General features: G+C 39.5%; 1 long non-coding RNA gene and 2 pseudogenes across 1 annotated transcript in view; all 3 read left to right on the top strand.

The window, feature by feature from the left end:
* The window catches only part of LOC138843473 (ATP-binding cassette sub-family E member 1-like), a 1,090,710-nt pseudogene that overhangs the window by 687,388 nt on the left and 378,107 nt on the right, over nt 1-25,215 (top strand).
* Nucleotides 12,103-25,215, top strand: part of LOC127483240 (uncharacterized) — a 66,988-nt gene continuing 53,875 nt past the window's right edge. Inside the window, exons 1-2 of the long non-coding RNA XR_016211837.1 lie at nt 12,103-13,020; nt 18,222-18,312. This is a non-coding gene — a long non-coding RNA (uncharacterized LOC127483240). The remainder of the gene's footprint in view (nt 13,021-18,221; nt 18,313-25,215) is intronic.
* LOC149124981 (low molecular weight phosphotyrosine protein phosphatase pseudogene) lies at nt 19,076-21,373 on the top strand (annotated as a pseudogene).

The following is a 25,215-nucleotide window of genomic DNA, read 5'->3' on the forward strand; positions in this document are numbered from 1 at the left end:
CCCATAGCCTTCTTTCAACACCTGAGAATGGAATATTCTACTTGTATATCTGTTCAGTTGTTCATAAGCTACAGTTTGGAGCATGAGATCATCACCCAGATTTGTCTATGGGGTGTCTTTCCATCTTGCTACCTGAAGCAAAACAGGGAATGTTGCCCTAAATGATTAAACACTGAGGAATAGTTCTCATGACTCCATATTTATTATATAGTGGGTACTTTATGGAGCACTGAGACATCCAGCTTGGATTTCAATTCTATTCACTTAATCACTGGATTCAGACACATCTCAGCATGCTCAGTGGGCAAGCCAAAGGTCTTCAAGGGACTCTTAAAAAAAGATTTATTTATTTAATTGAAAGGCAGAGTTACAGAGAGGCAGAGGCAGAGAGAGAGGTCTTCCATCTGCTGGTTCACTCCTTGTGTGGCCGTAATGGCTGGAGCTGTGCCCAACTGAAGCCAGGAGCCAGGAGCTTCTTCCAGGTCTTTCACATGGGTTCAGGGGCCCAAGCCCTTGGGCCATCTTTTACTGCTTTCCCAGGCCATGGCAGAGAGCTGGATGGGAAGTGGACCAGCAGGGACTTGAACCACCGCCTATATTGGGATGCCAGTACTGCAGGTGGTGGCTTTACCCACCATGCCACAGCACCAGTTCCTCAAGGGACTCTTGACATAAACAGTTAAGGCCTAATCAGAGAAGAAAGGAAACACACCACCTTTATATAAGAAATTCCCTAGTATGAGAAAGAAATGGTGCTTTGGATAAATTGTACCTGAGTGATATGTGCTGAATTGTATCTCCTAAACTCATATGTTGATGTTCTAATGCCAAGTACCTCTAATGCCAAGTATCTCTATTTAGAGATAGGACCTTTAAATAAATAATTAACGTTGTTGTTGGTGGCGGGGATTTTCCTCTACCAACTTAGGTTCAAATATTCAGTACCTTCAAATTAAATACACATGTGTGCAGGGACATTTCATTAATGAATAACCAAATAAATAGCCAGAAGTATGTGATTATAAACCAACCTCACAGAAGCCCAATGAGGGAGGCCATGAAGGGTTGGCTAGCAATGGGAAAGTATGGATAGTTCTATCGGGCTTTTTGATATGATTGTAAATGAGCAGTCTTCTTTCTGGCTGAAATCTCTCCATTGCTGGATGGGGAATGGAATAGTGCAACTGAATTCATAATTCCTGGTGCTAATGGTGAGTCTTCCCATGTGTTAGTAAGGTTCTCCAGAGAAATGGAAGCAATAAGGGACAATAGATATCTATATGTAGACATGTATCTCCACCTCTATTTCTGTCTCTGTCTCTGTATCTCTCTATAAGTATCTATCATCTATGGTGACAGATTCATTATGAAGTGACACATGCTATTCTGAGTCTGAGAAGTCACATTGTAAGAGATTTGCAAGCTGAGATCGGGGGAACCAGGGAGGTAAATCCTAGTCCAAAGGTGGGATAAGACTGATGCTCAAGCCCAGTGAGATGGCAGGAAGCCAAAAGGGGGAAATTCTTTCTTCTATCACCGTTTGTTCTATTCAGTCTCTTAAGGAATTGGATGGTGCCCACCTACAATAGAAAGGACAATCTATGTTACAGAATCCACAGGTTGAAATGCTAATGGCATCTGGAAATTCTCACAGACCCATGCAGTAATAATATTCCATTTGGGCATTGCCTGGTCCAGTCGAGTGTACCAAGAGGATTAATCAACACATACCCAAATGGGAAACGGTGGCAGCTGTATTTTGAGGAGTCTCTACTTAAGTTTAGATAGCATTTCTTTCTTGACTGTTGATTGTAGATATTTTCAGTTCAAGGTAGGCTTCATGACACTTCGGTGGTTAATTCCTTTTAGGTTAATGAGGTTATTAGGGTAGCTGCTAATCCACTATGACCGGTGACCTTATAAGGCCCAGAGAGGGAATTCCATGAAAACAGCCCAAGAGAGAGGCTTCACAGGAAACCATTCCTGCTGAAGCCTTGATCTTAGATTGTCAACCTCCAGAACTGTTAAAAGATAAATTTCTGCTTTCTGATCTACCCAGTGTAGGGCACTTCATTTTGGCAACATTAGCAAGGTAGTGCTCAATTTTGTTGTTTTCTTCCAGATCCCATGAATTGTGTCACAAAGAAAATGTCTGCATGGTAAGGACAATTGGAAAGACACATTTACTTATAAAATCGCTATGAAGTGTTGAGTGTCCAAATGGGCATTTTCTAAAGGTTATGTGTAAATGTCATAAGCAAGAATTGACCCACTCTTACACAAGGATGTTGGCACTATAAGGGCAACCTCAGGGGAAGCGGTGATTCATAGCAGGCAGCACCATCTCTGGCAGCAGATAATCTCCAGCTTTCAGAGCCCTTATATCCGGACGGTACGTTGGAGCCCTCAGAGGTAAAGCTGCAGGCCAGCACAGCTCTGCAGGCTTTGCAGGTCTCAGTAGACGGGGCAGGCTGAAAAGAGAGCAAACAGTGATGTGGGTCAATAATTTACTCTATCTGAGCAGTGTCAGTGCCAGAGAAATTCTTTATTTATTTATTTATCTTCTCAATGGAGAAGTCTTGTTACCTCTAGCATGGGGCAAATATGCATTACAAAAAGCAAGAGTTTCCTGCTTGGCATTCCAATAAATGAAGGATAAACTACAGATATGTCAGAGAGCATTACTCAGTTGTCAAATAATTATTCTGTCTCTAGAATTGAACTTTAATTCAATTGGATACTTTTGCATAAAATACACTTGGATTTTTAGAAAGTCACATTTTATCTACAGATCTGGGTTCATTTTTTTTTTTAAAAGATCTGGGTTCATTTAATACATGACTTTAATAAGTGACTACAGATCCCTATCTTTAGTAAGGACCAAGATATCCCATGGAAATAGCTAGTTAACTGAGATAGAAAAGTGTCCAGAAAATGAAATCTATTTAGCATAAATCTGCTTTTTATAACAACCAACAACATGATTTAACAATGAACCAAAAAGGTCAATCCAATAATTATGAATAATAGCATTTATTTGTCTAATGAGTGTTCTTTGAATTAAACATGTCAAATTTTATTTTAAAATCATCATTTTTCCCAGAGGTCACATTAAGTATTGCAGTGTTATTTCATATATACTAGCTCAGTGTATCCACAAATAAATATCTTCATGGATTTATTTTATGAAGAATTGGAACTCTTTCTTTTTTTTCCAGAAAAGCTGAGTCAATGCTTAGGGCTTGAAAGATGATGGTAATATCTTGGCAAACTCAATTAAACCATTTTAGAAGTTATAGCTGAGACACAGCGAAGCTACTTAGAGAGGACGTAGGTAATTAGTGGAAAAAAGGGAATGGAAAAACTCACATAATTCTGCTCCTTAAGGCTTATAATCTGATGACAAATCTAGATCTGTCCTCTGCAACTGTGTACCTTGTGCACTTTACTCCACACTCAGTGGCCGAGTGCTGTGTCTCCATGTCTCCCAGGATGTGCCCATCCAGAGGCCTTTGAACCTGCCTATGCTTCTGCTTGGGATGCCTCTCTTTGCTTCTCCTCTGTTTCTCACTGCAGTGACACCTCCTCAGACAAGCCTTCCCTGGCACCTTCTCAAAGTAGCACCTTACACCACAACAGCCTATTTTTCATTATAGGACCAATTTCACCTGAATTTAATGATCATGTTATGATTCCTTATCTAAAACCTTGGGGAAACAAATGTGCTTCCAAAAATTATACAATTTTTTGCAGACATTAGAAAGATAATAACATGGGGCATTTATTATATATTACATAAACTCCTTTTTTTGAAAAAGACTTATTTATTTATTTATTTGAAAGACAGAGTTACACAGAGAGAGGAGAGGCAGAGAGAGAGAAGGAAGGGGGTCTTTCATCCGCTGGTTTACTCCCCAAGTGGCTGCAATGGCCTGAGCTGGGCCAATCTGAAGCCAGGAACCAGAAGCTTTTTCCAGGTCTCCCACACGGGTGCAGGGGTCTAAGGACTTAGCCATCTTCTACTGCTTTCCCAGGCCACAGCAGAGAGCTGGATTGAAAGTAGAGCAATCGATACTCGAACCAGCAGCCATATGGGATGCCATCACTGCAGGCAGCAGCTTTACCCACTACGCCACAGCTCCAGTCTCATAAATAAGCTCCTTATACTCCTGGTCAGAGCACCTGACTCATAATGAAATGAATTACTATTAACATCAAGTGGCATAAATAAAGACTGTACACAGCTTCCTATCAGTTCAAGATAGACTTTGTCACCAAATAAGTAAAAAAAAAAAAATCTTTGGTTGTTGGAACTTCTTTGATTTTTGAATTGTTGATAGAGGATTTGAGAATCTATCCATCCATCTATCTATTATCCATAGAGAAAGTTGTTTCATTATTTATTTATTGCCTCTCTCTCCCCACAAATTAAGCTCCATTTGGTCAGGGGCATGGGTTGTATGAATTCAATAAATATTTAACCACTAAGTTAATAAAATCAGTTTCCACCTGATGGCTTTTTGTTCCATATCGATATACATTAATCTATGCTCTCAAACATCTTTAAATGGATGTGACACTTACTGTGAGTGCCACTGGCGTCTGAGGTGTGGTAAGCATGCTCATGTTATGGATAACATCATGAGCTTTGGGGGCAAGCTGAAGAGTTTCCAAGCATGACATTGTTTCTTTTACCTCCTGTGGAAACCCCGAAGATCTTCAATTTCCTGATGTCTAAAATAGAAAAGATAACTTTATGGATAAATGAGCACTACAGATATAGAAAGTGATGGGGAAGGGATGTCAGAGCTATCTGGAATCTCCTTTTCAAATTGAAAGAAGAACTCTACCTAATCCTCTAGATGTTAAGTGTTTTCCTCTTTCCTTTTGTCCCTCAGCACTAAGTGCCTCCCCAGTGACAGATAAGTCTTGAACAATTTTTCATATTTTTAAAGTTAAATCTATGTTATATTATTTGAGGAAGAAGTAATAGGAATTCTAAATTCTTATGATTTGCAAATAACCTACATGCCAGTTATCAAGATGGTATGATGTTGGCAAAGGAGCAGACACAGAGATCATTGGAGCTGAACAGAAAATCCAGGAGCAGACGTAAACAAATATTCCCAAATAATTTTTTGGCAAAAGTACAGAACAATTCAATGAAGGAAAGACAGACTTTTAAATAAATGTTGCTAAAGTAATCAGACATCCATAGGCACAATTATGAACTTTAATTTTTAAAAAAGATTTATTTATTTATTTGAAATTCAAAGTTACAAAGAGAGAGAGGGAGGGTGGGAGGGAGAAAGAAAGAGAAAGATCTTCTCTCTGGGCTGGCACTGCGGCTGAATAGGCTAATCCTCCGCCTGCGGTGCTGGCACACCGGGTTCTAGTCCCAATTGGGGCGCCGGATTCTGTCCCGGTTGCCCCTCTTCCAGGCCAGTTCTCTGCTGTGGCCCGGGAGTACAGTGGAGGATGGCCCAAGTCCTTGGGCCCTGCACCCCATGGGAGACCAGGATAAGCACCTGGCTCCTGCCTTCGGATCAGCACGGTGTGCAGGCCGCAGTGGCCATTGGAGGGTGAACCAACGGCAAAGGAAGACCTTTCTCTCTGTCTCTCTCTCTCACTGTCCACTCTGCCTGTCAAAAAAAAAAAAAAAATCTTCTCTCTGTTGGTTTACTCCCCAAATGGCTGCAATGGTCAGGGCAGGGCCAGACTGAAGCCAGGAGCCAGGAGCTTCTTCCAGTTCTCACACATGTGTTGAGGGACCCAAGAACTTGTGTCATCCTGTGCTGCTTTCCCAGACCATTAGAAGGGAGCTGAATTGGAAATCAGATGAATTGAATGGCTGGGACACTAACTGGCACCCGTATAGATGCCACCATTGCAAGCTGCAGCTTAACCCACTACAGTACAATGCCAGCCCTTAAACTTCAATCTAAACCTTCCAATTTATGCAAAATTAAGTCAGAATAGATGAGGGAGTTATACATAAAGTACAAAACTTCTAGAAAAAATATTTAGGAGAAAATCTGAGACCTTTGGCTAAGTGAAGAGATAGAGCATAAAATAGATTTCCTTGACACTAAAACACATGATCCATAAAATGGAAAACTGATAAAAGAAACCTTTTGAAAATAATTTTAGGCTGGCGCTGCAGCTCAATAGGCTAATCCTCTGCCTGCGGTGCTGGCACCCGGGTTCTAGTCCCGGTCGGGGCCCCGGATTTGTCCCAGTTGCCCCTCTTCCAGTCCAGCTCTTTGCTGTGGCCTGGGAGTGCAGTGGAGGATGGCTCAAGTCCTTGGGCCCTGCACCCACATGGGAGACCAGGAGAAGCACCTGGCTCCTGGCTTTTCGGATCAGCGCAGTGCGCCGGCCGCAGCGGCCATTGGGGGGTGAACCAAAGGTAAAGGAAGACCTTTCTCTCTTTCTCTCTCTCTCACTGTCCACTCTGCCTGTCAAAAAATATATAAATAAATAAATAAATAAAAAGAAAATAATTTAAAGATGTTTTTTGTTTTAAAATAGTTTTAAATTGACAAAAGTTGTGAAATAGATTCTGGATATTATTCCTTTATCATTTTCATAGTTCGCAAATATTTTCTCCCATTCTGTTGGTTGCCTCTTCATTTTGCTAAGTGTTCCTTTTATTTTTCTAAAGATTTATTTATTTATTTGAAAGGCAGAGTTACAGAGAGGCAGAGCCAGAGCTGGGCTGATCAGAAGCCAAGAGCCAGGAGCTTTTTTACCCGATATGCTGCAGTGCCAGCCCTGTTTTATTTTTTGTCTTTGTTTTTGTTTTTGTTTTGTTTTGTTTTTCATTGAGTGTTTCTTTTGCAGGGCAGAAACTTCTCAGTTTGATGCAATCCCATTTGTCAGTTTTGGCTTTGATGGCCTATGCTTCTGGGTTCTTTTCTAAGAAGTCTCGCTTATATCAGTGTCTTGCAGAGTTCCCCCAACATACTGTAGTAATTTGATGGTATCAGGTCATAGATTTAGGTACTTGATCCACTTGGAGTGGATTTTTGTGTGAGAGGTAAGGATGGAGTATAATTTCATACTTTTACATGCAGAGATCCAGTTTTCCCAGCACCACTTGCTGAAGAGACTGTCCTTTCTCCAGGAATTGATTTTAGCTCCTTTGTCAGTCAATTTGGTTGTAGATGTGTGGATTGATTTTTAGAGTTTCTATTCTGTTCCATTGGTCTGTGTTTTTTTTTTTTGCCAATACCAGGCTGTTTTGATTATAACTGCCCTGTAGTATATCTTGAGCTCTGGTATTGTGATGCCTCTGGCTTTGTTTTGTTGTACAAGATTGCTTTAACTATTCATGGCTTTTGAATTTCCATATGAATTTTAGCATCTTTTTTTCTACATCTGAGAAAAATATTTTTCATATTTTGATTGAGATTGCATTGAATCTGTAAATTGCTTTATGAAGTATGGGCATTTTAATGATATTGATTCTTCCAATCCACAAACATGAAAGATATTTCTTTTTTTGTGTATGTCTTCTTCCATTTCTTTAATGTTTTGTAATTTTTACCATAGAGCTCTTTGACTTCCTTGGTTAAATTTATTCCAAGGTATTTAATTTTTGTAGCTATTGTGAATGGTATTGATGTTAGAAGTCCTTTCTCAGTTATGTCATTCATTGTCTGTGTATACAACCGCAATTGATTTTTGTGTGTTAACTTTATATCCTACCACTTTAGCAAACTCTTTTATGAGTTCCAATAGTCTTTTAGAGGGGTTTTGGATCCTCTATATTATAGAATCATGTCATCTGCAAATAGGGATAGTTTGACTTCCTCCTCCCCAGTTTGTATCTTTATTTCTTTTTCTTGCCTAATGCCTCTGGTTAAAATATCCAAGACTGTATTGAATAGCATTGGTGAGAGTGGGCATTTTTGTCTAGTTCTGGATCTTAGTGGGAACACTTCCAACTATTCCTCATTGAATAAGATTCTGGCTGTGGGTTTTTCATATAGTGTTTTGAGTAACGTTCCTTCTATACCCAATTTGTGAGCTCAAGAAACTCAAAAACAATACAATCAAATTAACAAATGAGCAAAGGACTTTAACAAGTATTTTTTAAAAGAGGAAATTCAAGTGGCCAATAGACACACGAAAAACTGCTCAGAATCACTAGCCATCTGGAAAATACAAATCAAAACCACAATTAGGTTTCACTTCATCCTGGTTAGAATGGCTCTGATACAGAAATCAATAAACAACAAGTGCTGGTGAAGGTGTGGGGGAAAAAGTACCCAAGTATGCTGTTTGTGGGAATGTAAACTGGTCCAGCCGCTGTGGAAGACAACATGGAGATATATCAGAAATCTGAATATAGACCTACAATTTGACCCAGCCACCCCAGTCCTTGAAATTTACCCAAATGATAATAAATCAGCATATGAAAGAGTTATTTGTACCCCATGTTTATTGCAGCTCAATTCCCAATAGCTAGTACATACAATCAATCCAGATTTCTGTAATTGAAGACTGGATAAAGAAATTACAGTGTATATATATACACACTATGGAATACTACACAGCAGTGAAAAAAATCCTGTAATTTGTAACAAAATGGATGCAACTAGAAAATACTATACTTGATGAAATAAGCCAGTCTCAGAAAGACAAATGCCATATGTTCCCCTGATCTGTGGTAACAAACAGAGTACCTAAAAGGTAATCTATAGAAGTTAAAGTGACACTTTGAGATGTGATGATTTTGAAAAGCCCTTGTCTCAACTGCTCATTATCAATGTTTTTTTTTTCTTCATACTAATTTTTGGATTCTTTACTTAGAATAGGGTAAATCTTATGAGTATAAAGCTAACTCAAAATAGAGCTTTGTAAAATTAAGAATAAGAATAGGAGAGGGAGAAGGAAGAAAGAGAGAGTGTGGGTGGCCAAGAGGGTATGGTGGGAATTACTACATTCTTAAATTTGTATATATGAAATGTATGCAATTTGTATACTTTAAGTAAAATTTAAAAATTCGAAAAAAAGTTGTGAAATAGTACAAACAGTTCCCATATAACTCATACTCAGCGTCCTCTACTGTTAATATATACTGTAGAATTGTCATAACCAATAAGACACATCCAGCTCCCTCTATTGTTATCTCATCTTTGAATGATATATTTGTCTCAATTAATGAACCACACCAAGCTTCCACTATTTTTTTTTTATTCGAACTCCTCTGTCCCTCCTAGCCTCTGAGCCTATAGGAGTCAACAATCTGTTTTCAGACTGAGGTTTTTTGGTTTTGGTTTTGGTTTCTTTTTTTAGCTCCCTTGTGAAGAAAAACATGCAGTATTTATTTTTCTGTGTCTGGCTTATTTCACACAACATGATGTCCTCCAGTTCCAAACATTGTACTGCAAATAACATCATTTCATTATTTTTTATGGCTGAATAATCTTCCCTTGCACATTTACATCACATTTTATTGCTCTGCCACTTTTTCTCCATGAGAGACTCTGTTAAGAGCATAAAACGATAAGAGGAAAGCTGCTGAAAATATTTGCAATCCATTGTCCAATAAAGCCTTTGCACTCTCAAAACTCAACAAGGAAAAACCAAGAAGCACAATTATATTGTGGGCCAAAAATAAAAATATTTTACTGAAAAGAATATATAAATTGTAAATAAGCATTTTAAAAAGATATTACCATCATCAGCCATTAGGGAAATGTAAAAAATTTAATTTTTTAAAAGGTTTATTTATGTATTTATTTGAGAGGTAGAGCTACAGACAGATAAAGGGAAAGACAGAGAGAAATGTCCTCCATTCACTGGTTCACTCCCCGAATGGCCACAATGGCTGGAGCTGAGCCAATCTGAAGTCAGGAGCGGGGAGCTTCCCCAGCATCCCCCAAATGGTTGCAGGGGCCCAAGCACTTGGGCCATCTGCTACTGTTTTCCAAGGCTATAGCAGAAAGCTGGATTGGAAGAGGAGTAGCCAGAACAGGAACATGTGCCCATATGCTATGTCAGTGCTGCAGGCTGAGGATTTGCCTACTATGCCACAGCACTGGCCCCAGAAATGCAAATTTAAAATCACAATTATTAGATATCCTTTCACCCATATAACAATAGCTAAAAAATAAATAAAGTAAATGGTGATAATGTCACAAGTTAATGAGAATACAAAGAACTTAGATCACTCACATAATGTTGATGGGAAGGTTACATAATACACACACTCTAGAAAAGAACTTGGTTTTCTTATAAAACTAAATAAATTACCATATGATGCAACAATTTCACTCTTTAACATTTATCTCAGAGAAATGAAAATTCATGTTCATAGAAAAGCATGTACATATATATTTAAAGTTGCTTCCTTCACAGCAGACACAGTTGGAAACAATCTTTGTATACTTCAATGGGTGATTGTAGTATATTAAGGACTATTACTCAACAATAAACAAGAACAACCAAAGGTGCTCACAACCTCTCAAATGTATCTCCTGGGAATTTTGCTGATAGAAAAAAAGCCACAAAACTATAAAGATGGACAACTTATTTGTGTTTAGCAGGCATGGGGAAGGACCAGAGAGGATGAAAGGAAGTATGACTACACTGGGATTCTTGTGATAGAACAGTTAAGTGTCTTGTTTGTTATGGTCATTAAATACCACTAGCGACAAACCAAACAGAACTAAGCAATGACACACACACGGGAGTGCATGTAGAACTTCTGAACTCTAAGGACTGTTGGTGGACTGTATCGGTGTCCTTTTCCTGGTGGTGATTTGTAGTATGCTATAGTTAATCAAGGTGCTACCACTTGTCAAACCTGGACTGTATAAAGGTTTCTCTCTATTACTTCTGACATCTGCATATGATGTGCAATTAATTCAACTAAAATATTTAATTAAAACAATGTATGTTCATGGTCTTTTCTTTTTTCAGGATGAACCAGTAAGTGTGTATATTTTCTCTGATACTTTCATACTTTTTGTGTCCTTTTGTTGGTCAGGAATTTTCCATCACTAGATGATAAATGATTCACATAAAAGTTAGTGAGCAATTGGAATTCACTAATTAAGGATTAAAATTATGAATATGAATCAGCTCAAAATGAAAACATTTGCTCTTTGTATCTGGAAAATTTATCTACTTTTCAGCTAAAAATTGGTTTTAAAATATACAAGTCCATAACCAGTTGTAAGTCAAAATTTCCAGAATCATGGCACAAAACCAATATTCAAAGAGGCCGGCGCCGTGGCTCAGTAGGCTAATCCTCCACCTTGCGGCGCCGGCACACCGGGTTCTAGTCCCAGTCGGGGTGCCGGATTCTGTCCCAGTTGCCCCTCTTCCAGGCCACCTCTCTGCTGTGGCCCGGGAGTGCAGTGGAGGATGGCCCAAGTGCTTGGGCCCTGCACCCCATGGGAGACCAGAAGCACCTGGCTCCTGCCATTGGATCAGCGTGGTGCGCTGGCCGCGGCGGCCATTGGAGGGTGAACCAACGGCAAAGGAAGACCTTTATCTCTGTCTCTTTCTCTCACTGTCCACTCTGCCTGTCAAAAAATAAATAAATAAATAAATAAATAAAAAACAAAAAAAAAACCAATATTCAAAGAAAGACTGTTAGGTTGTAGTAATCTTAGGAATTGCAAGTCAACTTTCATTATTTTTTTTAAGTTAATAGGCAATGAAAGTTCAGTCACTACTAGTGATTCAAATTCCTGCTTAACAAAAAATTAGACATGCCTGTTATAGCTAAATGTGATTTTTATATTGACTTTTTAAAAAAGAATCCACTTTTGGGGCAAAAAAAAGGCTTAGGACAAAATTGAGAAGAAATCCAGAGATAGGTCGCATTCCACCCATTCCCACACTGGCACATACTCCCCTACAATAAACATCCTGTACCAGCAGGACAGTTGTTACAACTGTAGCACACCAGTGGAGGATGGCCCAAGTGCTTGGCCCCGCACCCGCATGGGAGACCAGGAGAAGCACCCGGCTCCTGCCATCAGATCGGTGTGATGCGCCGGCCGGCCGCCATTGGAGGGTGAACCAATGGCAAAGGAAGACCTTTCTCTCTGTCTCTCTCACTGTCCACTCTGCCTAGTAAAAACAAAACAAAACAAAACAAAACTGTAGCACATTAACATTATCCCCACATCATTATCATCCAAGCTTCAGTTTCCTCTTGATGCTGTACATTCTGTGGGTTCAGACAAATGTCCAACAGCATGTATCCACCGTTTCTGGGTCACACAGATGGCCTCACGGCCCTGAAGATCATCTCTGTGCCTCCTTCTGACACACGGCAGCTGCTGCTTTTTTTTTTATCTCCTTTTCCAGAACACCATAAACTTGGAATCAGAGTATGTGATCACTTCAGATTTGCTTCTTTGACTTGGGTATACAACTTTAATAAGCTTCTCGGGTATCTTTTCAAGGCTTGATAGCTTATGGCTTTCTTAGCACTGGATAAGATCCCACTGTCCGCACATTTAAGAGTTTCGCTATTTGTTGTGCCCAGATGGCCGGATCTCCGAATGTCGCCAGAGACTTGAACACACCGAAATGCAAGAGCAGGGTTTAAGAGCAGGGTTTATTTTGGAAGTACAAGCCACAGCAGGGACCCGTCTACTCGACCGCGCAGCAGAGGGCAGAGGAAGGCCCCAGCCGGTCCTGGGAGCCTCTTTTAAAGCCGGGTTACGTCGTGGAGGGGTGTGGGGTAACAGTGGATTGGCTGGGGTCACCTCTGGTGCTTCCTGATCGGACCAGCTGCTCCTGATTGGGTCAGACCAGGGGATTTCCTTATATGGTGAACGCTAGCGAGCTGTTCCGCTGTAACTCTCAGTTTCCCCAGTGAGGCCGCTTTTACGGGAAGTCCGGCCTGCCTCTCCGATTGGAGGCGCTTTTTCCGAAACATAGTTACTACGGCCCTTTACCATTCACCTACTGAAAGACATCCTGATTGCCTCCAGGTTTTGGCTATAAGCCAAAATGAAGATACCTGTGCTGCTTTAAGCATTTGTGGAGGTAAGTTTGCACTACTTTGAGCAGACATCAAGCAGCACGATTGTTGGAGCCTATGGCAAGATTATGCTTAGCTTTGTTAGAAATTACAAAATGTCTTCCAGAGTGGGCACGCTATTTTGCACTCCTACTACCAGTGACAGAGTTCCAATTGCTCTGTCCTCTGCGCTTGGTGTTGGCCAGTCAGGGATTGTCATGATGTCTATACACCTGTTGGAATGGCCCGAAACAACAACACTAAGCAAGATAGGAATTTTAGTAAATATTTTATTTTAGACTAGTTTTAAATCTACAAAGAACTTATGAAGAGAGCACAGAGAGCTCCCAGATCTCCCACAGTACATTTTCACAACTGATAGACAAACATTGATACATTACTAACTAAAGCCCATACTTTATTCATATTTCCTTCCTCTTTTACTCAACATTCCTTCTTTTTCCCATCCAGGTTATAACACATTTAATTATCATAGCTTCTCAGGATCACTTTGGCCATGGCAGTTTTCAAAACTTGACTTGGTTTTGATGACCTTGGCAGTTTTGAGGAGTGCAGGTCAAGTATTTTACAGAATATTCTTTAATTAATGTGTGTCCTTTATTTTTCTAACGATTAGGCTGGATTTAAGGATTTTCAGAGGGATATCAGAGTGAAGTACTGTTCTCATCACATCATGTAATGTTTATAACATTTTTATTTATTTGTCATTTTATCTGCAAGCCAGGGAGACAAAGAGAGGGATCTTCCATGTATCTGCTGGGTCACTCTCTAAATGCCTGTAATAGCCAGCACTGTGCCAGGCTGAAGCCAGGCACTCTGAACTCCATCCAGGTATTCCACAAGGGTGGCAGGAACTTAATTACTTGAGTCATCTCCAGCTGCCTCCCAGGGTGTGCGCTGGCAGGAAGCTGGATTGAAAGCAGAGCAGCTGGTATTCAAAGCAGACACTGTAATATGGGATGTGGACATCCCAAGCAGCAACTCAAGCACTGAGTTAGGTGCCCATCTGCACACCATGGCAGTTAATTATGACTTTGACATCTGGAATTTTGATGGGAGAGAATCCACAAATAGCTCTGAACAGGAAACTCAGCTTCAGTTCTAACACAAGTGGCTGGAGCCTGTTTTCTGAGATTAGAGTTTATGAATGCCTTGGAATGTGGGTCCTATCCTTGGAAAAGATATTTATGGGATACAAACAATGCTATTAGAAAAAGAATGATCAGCCGGCGCCGTGGCTCAATAGGCTAATCCTCCGCCTGTGGCACCAGCATACCGGGTTCTAGTCCTGGTTGGGGCGCCAGAGTCTGTCCCGGTTGCCCCTCTTCCAGGCCAGCTCTCTGCTGTGGCCAGGGAGTGCAGTGGAGGATGGCCCAAGTCCTTGGGCCCTGCACCCCATGGGAGACCAGAAGCAGGAGAAGCACCTGGCTCCTGGCTTCGGATCAGCGCAGTGCACCGGCTGCAGCGCGCCGGCTGCAGCGGCCATTGGAGGGTTAACCAACGGCAAAGGAAAACCTTTCTCTCTGTCTCTCTCTCCCTCACTGTCCACTCTGCCTGTCAAAAAAAAAAAAATGACCTAGGGGCTGGTGTTGTGGCTCAGGGGGTTAAGCCACTGCTTGGATCACTGAAATCCCATGTTGTAATACTGGATAGAGTGCCATCCCCTTTGATTCAGATCCAGATTCCTGCTAATGCACTTGGGAGAACATCAGATGACGGTGCAAGTACTTGGGCCCCTACCTACACATTTAAAGAGACCCACATGGAGCTCCTGGCTTCATCTGCTAGGCTGTTACCATAATTTGGAGAGTAAACCAGCAGATGGAATATTTCTCTCTTTCTCTCTGTCACTCTGCCTTTCCAATGAATAATTTTTTTTTACAAAAAAAAAAAAGAAGCACAGGTTTTGTTTGTTTGTTTGTTTAACTAAGAATGGTTTACAGGTCTGCATCTCAAACCTATCTGGTTTTGGCATGATGGAAAATTTTCCCAGTACTCAATCAGGAAGTTAGTCTAATAATGAAGTGGATCCTCCCTCCACACTTCCTTTGCTTTGTCATCCTTCTACTCTCTAACAATTTCACAAATCCATGGATGAGTTAGAGCTACCCATCAAAAAATATCTGATGAAGATGCTTCAAAATATCTGTGGAAAATAAAATTAAAATATATATTTACCTTGGTGCAAAGTTTTTTCAACTCCATGCAGTTTTTAAAGAATGTGCATCATTTATGAATTTTTAAGCTATCATTCTTAACTAAATTTGACTTACCATAATACCTAATTGAACTGCATGTATATAGCGAGTTTATATTTGTTTCCATTTACACAAAAAGATTAAAATCAGATTTGCAGCATCGCTGAAAATTTTAAGCATTTATTTTCTTATATTCTATCTTTTTTTTAAATTTTAAAGTCCTTGTCTCCCCATCTGGTATAGTTTTCAAAAAGCACTAAGAAGGGAGAAAGACAAGAGAAATCTAAAGAGGGGCACATGGATGGTCTTCAGGTAGCATCAGATGTGTTGAAAAACTGACAGTTTAACTGTGCTGAGCTATTCCTGTGCCCCTAGTTCATAAACCCTTAACTTGTAGAACTTAAGTGGCTTCACACAGCTGCACAGTCACTGACAGTCACCCAAAGAAGCTTACACTGGCACACAGCCCAGATTCCTGCAGTGTCACAAAGTTTGACAAATACAGATGATGTACTCTAAGAGACAGGTAAATCCATCAGTTTTCCTCTCGTGGAAAACTGCTACACTAAAACATGGAGAACATTCACCGTGATGTTTGGAAAGTATGAGTATTGGCAGATGAGGGATCAGCCTATTGGCAGTGGAATTAAACTTCTACATTTTTAATAGGCAAGCCACCAACCCCAAGATTGTGCTGTGCATTGTTTGCTAATTGTTATTCTAGAATAGAGTATTTTGTGTTGTAATAAGAAATGGTACCATTAGAATTCAGATTTCTCTAACTCTTTGCACTACTATTTTGTTTTTATTGCTGTGATCTGGAACTGATCTTTGACATTGAGGATGACTTTAATGTTTGGCAAATGAGAAGTAGAATCATGGCAGAAAAGCATCTATTTGACATTTTAATCTGCTTCCTTAAAAAAATTAATTTGCCAATTCCTTTAAACTGTTCAGACACCCTGGAATTCTGATTGTACATCCAATATTACTAAAGCATATACTTTTTTTTCTAAAACTAAATGGAAACCTATGTGTTCAGTTGAGATTTCAATGCTCCTAAACCCTGTGTACCTCTAAGCTATCCACTTCTTTATAATTTGTGAAAAGATGCCTTAATATTGCAGAAATATTTAAAGTGAATATTTACTTCATGTGTTTACAATCTAGAATTTTAATTCCTATGATTTTTCTGCTTGGCCAAAATTTGCTAATATCAAGGTTGGGAAAATTATGAATATTTCCCCATGACTAAACCTTCTACCCAACACATGTCATTATTGCCTTTGTCCCCTAGAACCCAACTTGGAAATATTTATTAACAACCTTTCTCATAATAAAAATAAGCGCACAATAATTATGCAGCATTTGTGTCCCAATTTCTTCCTTCAGGTTGAGAAAAATTTTTAACATTCAATTTATTTTTTCTATGTTTCTTCTTCCTTTCCCAACAATAAAAAATTTTTTATCCTCAGGACCAGGAAATACTTTTGAGTTAAAAATAATGATAAGAAATTCTTGCTTCACTTAAAATATCTTTTAAGGGTTAGCCAGCAGTTGCTTAGGGAATTGTCTAAGAGGGTGAAAAAAAGATAGGCATGGATTTAAGAAGTACTGACTCTTAGATGTTTTGACAAAGAAATGTGTGAATTAAGAAGTCCTGTGTGGATATTCCCGTTATTGCAACATGTCTAAGAGCACAAACAAGTGTAAGTGGGCATAGGTATCCCCAGACCAATCACCTGGTAGATGCAGAAGCCCCTGGATGACTCACATTAGGCCAGAACAACTTTAGGGGTCAGTACAGAAGAAAGAGGGATTTGAGAAAATTTAAAAAAAAAATCAAAGTTAATTAAGACTTATTTTGTAATGTTAAAAGTTTCCAAAATCTTATCTATTTAATATATTTTAAGAAAATTTTACTTAAGATATACAAATTTCATGCATTTCATATGTACAGATATAGAAATATAGTGATTCTTCCTGTCATACCCTCCTTCCCACCCTTTCTTCCACCCTTTTTCCTCCTCTCTCTCCTATCTCCAATCTTAATTTTTACAAAGATCTCTTTCTAGTCTACTTTCTACTCATAAGATTAACCTCACAGTAAGCAAAGAGTTCAACAAATAGTATGAAGAATAAAAAAAAACAGACTCTCTTTGTCAACAATAGAGACAAAAGCTGTGGACAATCATGGAATCTCAATATATCAATTTCACTCCTATGCGTTAAATTTTAGATACTCTATTAGTTACCTCAGATAAGGGAAAATACATGGTATCTCTTTTTTGGACTGGCTAATTTCACTACATATAATTGTATTTCATCATCTTTCTTCAAGTGTTTAACCCTATGTCCCTACTTTCCTCTTGTATTCCCACCTTTCTTTGCTGTGCAGTCCCTGCCCTTCCCCCTTCTTCTTCCCCGTCTTCTCATTTCTTGTCTACTCAGATAATTATTCAGTGTGCTCATTCAACTCACCCAAGCCAGAAGCAAGAAGCTTCCTGGATACCAGTTGTCCACAAAGCATGTTGAGTTATTGGGTTTAGGGGATACCTTTGATTTCTATTGCTGCCTAACTAATGACTGCATATGTAGTGGCAGAAAGAAACACACATCTATTATCTCATATTCTGGGAGCAGTTTAACTGGCTCCTGTGCTTAAGGTTTTACAATGAGGCTGTTGGTCAGGATGCCTTCTTTTCTGGAGGCTCTAATGGGGAAGAATCGTCTTCCAGCTTCACTCAAGTTGTTGGCAGAATTCTTTTTCCTTCTTTTGTGGGATTGAGAGTCCCAGGTGGTATCTGAGTATTAACGGATGACACAATATAATGGGACTGCCTTCAGCTGTAGAGGTTATGCGTAGTCCCTGGGTGTTGCTTACTCCAGTTTCTGGCTCTATGGTCTGTCCATCATGGACACATACTTGAACTAACCAGTGAGGAGAATCTTCAGCATGAGTTTATCAGCAGTTTACCAGACTCTTACATACTGTAATGCAATTGCAGGAGTGCCATCCTGTCACTGCTGCCATATTCTACTGATCAGAAGAAAATCACAGATTCCACTCACACTCAAGGGGAGCGCATTACACACAAGGTAAGTGAATTATACAAAGTGATAGGTAGCAAGAAGTTGAGATAATGGGGATGTCATCTTCACAGTGTATTGTGTCCATTATGGGGGAGATTGGGTAGGAACTCTACCTATCTATTTATTTATCCATCTCTCCATTATCTATCATCTATCTGTCTAAAATATTTGCATTCCTTGAAATTTATCTCTGAGAATAGCCAAAGGGTAACACTGAGCTTAAAGGTACCCTAGCGTGCTGATACTCTCCATGTTTTATAGGTATGCTAGATGTGCTCAGGGCTGTCTTTATGGCTCTCAGGGAGCACATACAGGAATCTGCAACGAGATCCATATTGCTCTTACGCTATGCCCACTCAAGTACCTTATGCACAAAAGCATTCAACATTCATATTGAATCCATAGCCTCTTCCCATTAAACCTGTTTGAGTCCAGAGACTAGTATATCAAGTATTCATATTTATTGAAATACTTTGACTACTAGGAAAAATTAACTGTTAACATGTAAGCTCTGGAAGGAATCCAAAAGGAGTTTGAAGAGATGTACTCATAATTCTACTTGTAGAATTTCCAGAGGCAGTAATATCAAGTGGAAAATGGGCACTGAAATTCAATAAATGATTTACTTTCTCTGCTGAAATGCATGTAATCCTTTACCTAAAATGTTATATTTTAAGCTTTCTTCCTACAAATGTCTGTACTAGCACAAAATAATTAATCTATACATTAATACTTTGAAAGATCCCATATAATTGGTGCAGATGGGACAATGGCCACACAGGTGTTTAAACCAGTGCTATTTGTGTGTCTGTGTAACATTAGTTGGTTATTCATTAAAGATGCAGTTGTCAGAAAACTTGTAAGTGGTTAAAATGCTTCAGAGTTGGGGCATTGACAGTGTTGTTATTTATGAATATGGGCCAGTCCCTGGAACCAATGTCTAAGAAATCACGGCATTATCACAGTCCATGAGGTGTTACAGGTTACCAAAGAAGACTTTTGTCATGTTTCATTACATACTATGTACGGATAAGAGCCATCTGAGAGATGTGAATGAAAAAGAATGAATTTTAAAATGGCAAAGCTAAAGTTGAAGTACATGGGAGCTATGATTCAAAAATATGACTTCTTTTTTTTTTTTTTTAAGTGTTGATGTTTTATTTGACTTAAAGATCCAATTATGAACTCTCAGTCTTTTGGTCCAAGTTTGGCTCAGATGAAGATTAAATATACCAAGCTCTAGTATTCTTAATTTTGTAATTAAGAGCTGGCTTGATAGGCCAAAGAAATGCAAAAGATAAAGAGAAGCACAGAAATTTTTCAAAAGAGTAAAAATAAAAGGCAAAATTCATGATTTGCACTGTAGAAGAGACAGTTAAAAAGAGAGATTAGATCAGAATACTCCTTGCAAAAGATGGGGAAATCCCAAATTTCAACAAATAACTAGGAGTGAAATACAGAAGGGAATTCCTAAAACTGTAAATGGATGTTATAGAACCAGGAGTCACAGAAGGAGGGATTCCAGATTCCAATATTTACCATGAAGCTTTACTGAAGCCTCAAATCTATTTGGCCAGGTGTTAGGAAAGTTCTGGGGGAGTTCCAACCTTCCACAGAGACTCAATTGCTACAATATGTAGATGATCTTCTTTTTAAAGATTTATTTATTTATTTATTGGAAAGTCAGAGTAACACAGGAGAGGAAGAGACAGAGATCTTCCATCCATTGGCTCACTCCCTGAATAGCTTTAATGGCCAGGGCTGGGCTAGGTGCAAGGAACTTCTTGATTTCCCACGTGAGTGTAGAGGCCTAAGGACTTAGGCCATCTCCTGCTGCTTCCCAGGCATATTAACAAGGAGTTGGATCAGAAATGGAGCAGCTGGGACCCACACAGGTATCCATTTGGGATGCTGGTATTTCAGGTGGCAGCCTAATCCATTATACCACAATTCCAGCCCTGAATGCTTCCTTTTTCAAAGGTGTGACAGACCATTGGATTATTCTAATTAATAAGTAGACAGAATCCAGTGTGTACATTAATCAGAGAAAAAGAGAACTTGGCAGATTGCTTCTTTCCAATTATTAAACCACAAATATGTATAGCATCTCCACAGTAAGGATGTCTTTTTTTTTTTTTTTTTTTGCCTAATACGATTTTTTTTAACTTTTATTTAATGAATATAAATTTCCAAAGTACAAATTATGGATTACCATGGCTTCCCCCCCATACCGTCCCTCCCACCCACAACCCTCCCCTTTCCCACTCCCTCTCCCCTTCCATTCACATCAAGATTCATTTTCGATTATTTTAATATACAGAAGATCAGCTTAGTATACATTAAGTAAGGATTTCAACTGGCTGAAAAGCCCACGAGAGTATTTCAGGCATGGAAAGCCAAGACACTCTGGCAAAAGATCTCTGTGAGTGAGATCTCAGTGGAAAGAACAGGTCTTCAAAGAAGGAGGTACCTTTCTCTGAAGGGAGGAGAGAACCTCCACTTTGACTATGACCTTGTCTAAACAAGATAAGAATCGGAGAACTCAGAGGGCTTCCATAGCTTTGGAAACTCATGACTGGAGCATAGGGAGATTACTGATGCCATAGACAGGAGTGTCAATTGGTAAAGTCAACAACAGGAGTCACTGTGCACTTACTCCTCATGTAGGATCTCTGTCCTTAATGTGCTGTGCATTGAGATTTAATGCTATAACGAGTACTCAAACAATATATTTCACTTTGTGTTTCTATGGGGGTGCAAACTGTTGAAATCTTTACTTAATGCATACTAAACTGATCCTCTGTAAAAAAAAAAAAAGAAAAAGAAATTATCAACTCCCAACTTGACTCTCACTGGGATTAAACATGACAATAGGTCTGATCTGATTTCATCATCATTTAAAAAAAAATCATCTATTATTTTTCACTTTATGTTTCTGTGTGGGAGCAAACTGTTGAAAATATGACTTCTTATTGAAGCTCACTATTATGGGAACAATTCAGACTTCAAGCCAATATTCCAGCAGTGTGTCAGGCGCTATAGGACCTTCTTGGAGAAAGCCCTCTGAGAACTGAGCATGCCCTACAGGCCACCATGTGCTCAAATGTCAGGGTGTTCCCCAAGCCCAACTTCAGTTGTCTTTCTCTTATCTTAAAAATTAATTGCTGATGGAAGTCAGTTGTAAATACAGAGGAATAAATTAAAGTCTTCTTAGACTAGTTGAGCCCTCAACTTTGCCCCAGTTACAAAAACAGTAGAACAAACAGTACAGAACAACAAAGTAGAACATGATGACATGGTAAAACACAATTTGAAGGCCCAGGTCAGATCCAAGCCTGCGGGACAGGAAAGGGGACATGTGGGTGGTTGGCTGATGCAGGACAAGTGCACACTGCTGGTCTCACCACCTCTTTCCTTGCCCCCAGATACTTTTACAGAGCTGCAGTAGCCCCAGCCTTAGGAGTACAGTCAAGATTGCAAGTGTTTTAATGCACACAATGGCAGTACAGTCCTGTATATTTACACTATGGGAAAGACAGTCCTGTATATTTACACTATGGGAAAGATAGAAAGATATTTGGAATTAGTATCTTTCAGACTTGTGGGTTTTTTTGTTTGTTTTGACGGGCAGAGTTAGATAGTGAGAGAGAGAGAAAGGTCTTCCTTTTTCCATTGGTTCACCCCCCAAGTGGCCGCTACGGCTGGCATGTTGCAGCCAGCATGCTGTGCTGATCCAAAGCCAGCAGCCAGGTGTTTCCTCCTGGTCTCCCATGCAGGTGCAGGGCCCAAGCACCTGGGCCAACCTCCACTGCCTTCCCGGGCCACAGCAGAGAGCTGGACTGGAAGAGGAGCAACAGGGACGGAATCCGGCGCCCCAACCAGGACTAGAACCTGGGGTGCCGGTGCTGCAGGAAGAGGATTAGCCTAGTGAGCTGTGGCGCCGGCCAACTTGTTGTTTATTTCATGAGGAGGTCAGCTTATTTCTTCCCAGGTGAGCCATTTTGTCCCTGAAAATTTAATCATAGCCTGAAATAAGAACACTTGTATCCTGGCTTATTTTATGGTAGTTGAAGAAGATGTTTTTATATGCATATGTAACCCAAATGCCAATTGTAAATTGGCTTCTGTGGGAAAACATAATTTAAGAAGTCAGAAAAAGTTCTGTGTTGGTGCTTAAGTATTGGTATGTTAATAAGTATCCCTTCATTAGCATTTAATAAACTTATTAGGATATTTCAGTACGCCTTCACATAACTAATTCCAAGCTTATATGGTTGTATGCCAGGAAAGATTGTTTTTTTCATAATAAACAGGGGAGTTATAAAAATACAACTGAGACATAACAAATGATCATGTATAATGTACTTGGAAATTAATAGTTTGAATTATACACATCCACACAGAGCGAGCACGTCATCTGCAATGCTCAAATCTCAGATGAGCAGCTTCAGAAAATAAAAGCTTTAATTTAAAACATTATTCAAGGATGTAATCAAGATTATAATGGTTCTTTTTCTTAAAGATTTATCAATTTATTTGAAAGGCAGAGAGAGCAAGAGAGAGAGAGGGAAAAGAGATAGAGAGATGGGGGGAGAGAGAGCGAGAGAGCAAGCGAGCGAGAGCTATCTTCCATCTTCTAATCCACTCCCCCAATGGCCACAATAGCCAGGGCTGAGGCAGGTTGAAGCCATGGTCTTAGAACTCCATCCAGGTCTTCCTTCATGGGTGGCAGGGGTCCACGGATGGGAGCTATCTTCTCAGCACATTAGCAGAGAACTGTATTGGGAGCAGAGCTTCTGGGATGTGAACTGGTGCTCTGTGGTATGATGCCAAAGAGGCATTCATTAAACCCCTACTATGCATAACACACGGCTTAAGCACTTGGAATGACCTCATAGTTAAATGTAAAGAAATAAAATTATGCAAAAAATACTACATTTAGTGTTATTCTAAATATATAAATACAATGCATTGAAACACAGAAGAATGTGGGGGATTTCAGGGAATAAACATTGGTAGACTGATGTTTAATTGAACTTTAAAAGATTTGTTAACAGGTCTGAAAAAGGGGAGAAGGATGTAGCTAGAGAATGTCATTACAAAGATATATAGACACAGAGAAACTGGGACATATTTACAATAATGTAATTTAGAGTGAGTACAGCAAAGGTGGAAAAGTTAACATTATAAATCCGTAACGATTGGGAATATAGTTATGCTTAAGGGAAAAGTAGATGGAGTGGAAATTGCACCAAGTTGCAAAGAAGACAGCTTCATAATCTACCCTATGAGGCTTCTATTCAGATTCCAATCCCATATCTATGCTCATATTAATCTCCAACTAAAAGTAAGAGTAATACCATTTCATCTAAAATGATGCAGTTCTCCCTTACAAGTCAAAATGAATGTGATTTAATTTCCTGTCCCCCAAATGAAAATGTAAGGTTCCACAAGGCACAGTATTCACGTCAGGATTATGCTTATTTCTTCTTTTAGTATTCACAGCTCCTCTGGATATTTTATAGCCTTGACTCTCAATTATGAACTACCAACAGTACTCCTTAGGTAAGATATTTAATTAACCTAAGAGGGAAAATGCATACATAATAAACACACACATAACAAAGGAAGGGAAAGATCTAATTTCCGTAATTGTTCATAAAGCCATAAATAATAGTAGTTCCACTCCTAGGAACAAAGAATTCTCAGTCAGCAGAGACCAAGGTGGTACTGATGAGAATTACATATTTTGTGAATGTGTACTTAGGTATAGAACAAGGTGTGTGAGACTTACCATTTTGAAGCTTTAGACTTGAGTATTCTCAGTGGGAAGCAGTTGTCTGTTTATAGTAGGATGCTTGGTAGAATTACTGTCCTCTCTCTACCTGTAGATGCCAGCAAAACCCCCACAGTCATGAAAATCAAAAATGTCTCCAGACATTTCTAGGTATCTTGTGAGACTTTGAGACACTCAAGCCCAGCTGAGAACACCATACAGAATGGTAAAAATCACTCTCTTTCTACCTCTTAGTCCCTGAACTTGTCTGTACTGCTGTCATCAGAAAGCCTGTTTCAGCTTTAGAAGCCAGATCAGCATCCTTAGCAGGAGCTCATCACAAGACTCAGTCACTATTCCATCAAGCTGTGATAATAATATGAATCTCATGATCATAGGGCTTTTCCTAACTTACTTCACTCTAATATGTGTTCTTTGATAATAATTTTGTATGGGATATCATATTGGCAAATAATGCATTCAGAAATTCTATGAGATGGTCGTAATGACAGGAATCTCGCAGGTAGGGACTACAAATACGAATCTAGGTTAAGTGTCTGGATACAAGTCGTCACTGGTATCTGTAAGCAATCAACACACACACCAACATAAGGTCAGTTGGTTCTCTGAGGAATGAGGCTAAGGAAGGTACTCAAAAATGTTCTCCATACTTGCCAGTTTGGGCACTCAGATGGCCACTTACTAGGCAGAAGAACATTCTTGAGGATAAATTGACGTAGTTGAGTCATTCATGCTTTCCGTCTCTGGCTCCACAGTCACTAAGTCTATTGAGCAAGAACTGAGCAGGGAAAGTTGCCAACTGATACTCGCAGAACAAGTCATCCTGTGATCATGTAGATGATCACTGAGAGCCCCCACATCAGAAGGCTATTGCCATGAGAAGCAAATAGTCTCACGTGCTGTGTCCTTTCCAGGAAATTCATCAGCATAATTTTCCTGGACGTTCTTGTCACTGATCCTTTAATTTATTTTTTCCCAAGTCATGAGACTCTAAGTGTCAGCCACATCTAAAAAGAAATGCCAAAAGTCTATACGTTTGTTTATTTATGTTACTAAGAAAGTAGACAACTGCTTAAAGACGAACCCCATTGCAGGATTTCCCTCTCCAAATG

The sequence above is a fragment of the Oryctolagus cuniculus genome, chromosome 8, assembly GCF_051225735.1.
Source record: "Oryctolagus cuniculus isolate XC-2025 breed Fujian yellow rabbit chromosome 8, ASM5122573v1, whole genome shotgun sequence".
Lineage (NCBI taxonomy): Eukaryota > Metazoa > Chordata > Mammalia > Lagomorpha > Leporidae > Oryctolagus > Oryctolagus cuniculus.